Source organism: Triticum aestivum, chromosome 1A (assembly GCF_018294505.1).
Source record: "Triticum aestivum cultivar Chinese Spring chromosome 1A, IWGSC CS RefSeq v2.1, whole genome shotgun sequence".
NCBI classification, from domain to species: Eukaryota; Viridiplantae; Streptophyta; class Magnoliopsida; order Poales; family Poaceae; genus Triticum; species Triticum aestivum.
Genome location: NC_057794.1, coordinates 515,092,598 through 515,095,308, shown reverse-complemented (window position 1 = coordinate 515,095,308; position 2,711 = coordinate 515,092,598). Strand labels below are relative to the sequence as shown.

Here is a 2,711-nt window from a genome sequence, read left to right as displayed (position 1 = left end):
AAATAGACCTGGACGCTTCTTCCCTGACAAGGATGTTTCAGGCTTGTCATGGACGCAACTCGGCACAGCGTGCACCAAGTGAGAAAATGAAGTGTAAGGCGGCAGCCTTGATTCCCATGAAATTAGCCTAAAATCTCCTTTGGGTAAGACAGCGTGACCTGCTGCTGCTATTAGGTCCCCAAACATAATCCTAGGTAGACCCTGCTCCTCTGGAACATTAGCCATACCAATAGCAGAGTTTACAATGCCTGATGGAGCAGCAGGAGTTAAAATGTAGCGGCCGATTAGGTGTACCAGTTGGCCTCGACTAAGAAGCACCTGCGGGTGGGTACCAAAACAAGAGATGTCCTTATTGACAGAGTCTCTGGCACCCTTCAACCTGTACAGCCAGAAATGAGCACTCGAGTTTTTCCGCAGTGCATCTGCAAGCCATTCGCTGCGATAAATGACCCTCCCAACACCGTGGCGAACTCTTCCACCATCGCTGCTAGCCGCGGGTAGTCTGCCGGGTTTGTACTTCCGAATGCGAGTGTCTTGAATAGGTACATGTACTCATCGAATGCCAGGGAGTTCAGAGAAACAGGCTTGATGGTTCCAAACTTCTCCAAGCCTGCGCTTTGACCCAAGATTATCACTTTACTTCCTCTCCATATTCGTAACAAAATGATAGAACGTTGTCCAGTCATCTTCATCTACATCTGAAGCAAACTCAACAACTACTAATATCCTCCCTGATAGTCTTTCATGGTCTGTAATTCTGAAAAGATCATCTCCATTCAGGTGCAAAATCATAGAAAAGTGAGAACGCACTCTCTCAACATCGCATACATGGGTGACAAGAGTTTTGTTCCCAACTCCAGCATCACCAATGATTGGAAGCACGGCCAGAGAACCTGGGGTGTTGTGGTGCAGCAAGAACCTGATGATCTGCTGCTTCTCGACATGGCGGCCAAATATGAAGTTGTCGATGTAAAGATATGCATCATAGGGTCTACGGGAGATGCGCTCGCATCCGCCCAAAAGGATGACAAACTCCGCCATGTTAGCAACACCGGCCTCTAGGTTTTGCAGAGTTCTTATTAGCCCTGAGTTGAAAACCTTGTGTGATGCACTACTGACGAGTGTGCGTGTACGTTTGTTAGGAGTGGGAATAGATAGTGCCGATGAGTCACATATCAATTCCTTATGTTTCCTGTACTTGATGGTATCAAGCACATGGTGGCCTTGGTACATGGCTGCCACCAGCGTCTTCAGCTGTATGAGCATGGTGATGTATCGTGAGTCCGCCTCCTCGACGACCATGCCAATTCTCAGCAAGAGTTGTTGTAGCCTCTCCACCTTCTCCTCCGAGCATACGTGATCCATGTATTCGCTCATCAGAAAAGAGATGATTCGATTAGCCAGATCCCCTGTGATAGCTGATATGGCAAGATCCATCTTGAGGTGTTCTAAGCTAGGTGGTGTAGGAGGCCAAGATGCAGTTTACATATGGACAGTACAAGTCATTGGTATTATTCTATATTGCCACCTATGTTTCAGTCAATAAACTCCCCTGGTCAGAGTCTCACGTTCACAGTTGATGTCTGGGACAAGAACCTGTTTTATAGTGACAGGTGAGCAGATATTTTTCTTGCTGTGTGAACAAACCATCCTGTTGGGGAGGTGAGATGGACAAACTATGATGGACAGGTGCTCCATCATAGCCAAAGGAACAACTATGACAGGTGAAGAAATTTTCTAGTCAACCTCCTGAGCTTTCGGCAAGCTAGATGCAATTCATCAAGGTCTTCTTCGCCAAGCGATTGCACTCGATTGTCCACACCGCCGTCCGCCTAAGGTAAATGTCACTTGTCGCTATCACCATTCAATTGTCGCTATCTTCATTTCCAACTTGCTTAGTTTCTTTTGAAGACGTGTCGATAAAAAAGAGAGTAAATTACACTTCCTTTTATCTTGTAGTTACGACCTGTGACATTGTTTACCCCGCCTGAAAAATCTTGCCCTTCCTTACCACTAGTAGTAAAGTTCATAAAAATTTCGTTGCCTGACTTAGTTAGCTGGTAATTAAGGGCATTTTAATTGGCGGTGGCAACCTTTCCTGATGACTTTTATGCCCTTGTATTTGTATTTCCATTTCTTATACCTATTTTAAACAGGCCATATTGCCGTAACAAGCCTTCCTAGAGAGAGAAGAACATAGACAAGTATGACCCTTGTCATTGTCCCATCTCAAAAGTTTGCTGGACAAGGAGTTCCCTGGTCGTCCATACTACTGACAAGGAGTTCCCCAGTCAGGAAGTCACTATGATTTTTCCATGATGTGTGAAAAGATAAGCTGAGATCAGCATGTAATCTTCATAGGCTAGAGGCGGAGTAGTCCATACCTAACCAATATTTTTCAGCACCTACGGCCATTGACGTACAGGTCAATAACGCTAAACCTACAAAGAGTAGTGTACAAACGTTTTACAGGTAGAGGAACAGGAAACACGGCCAGCCTGCAATTACCACCACCTCCTTCTCCTGCCCTCTATTCGATTCCCTGGTTAATTGGCACCCTTCGGTCGGTCGGAGAACTGAAGATGGAGCTTGGAGGATGTAGTCGCTGGCATGACGGAGTTTGTTGTTCTTCTGGGTGGGTGCGACCGTATGCTGCGTCGACCATACGATGCGTATCTGTACAATGACAACATCATGTTCGGACGACATGC

At 46.1% G+C, this 2,711-nt stretch overlaps 1 pseudogene; it reads right to left on the bottom strand.

Moving 5' to 3' along the window:
* Positions 1–13: 13 nt before the first annotated feature.
* Positions 14–1,437, bottom strand: LOC123168921 (disease resistance protein RGA2-like; annotated as a pseudogene).
* Positions 1,438–2,711: the final 1,274 nt, after the last annotated feature.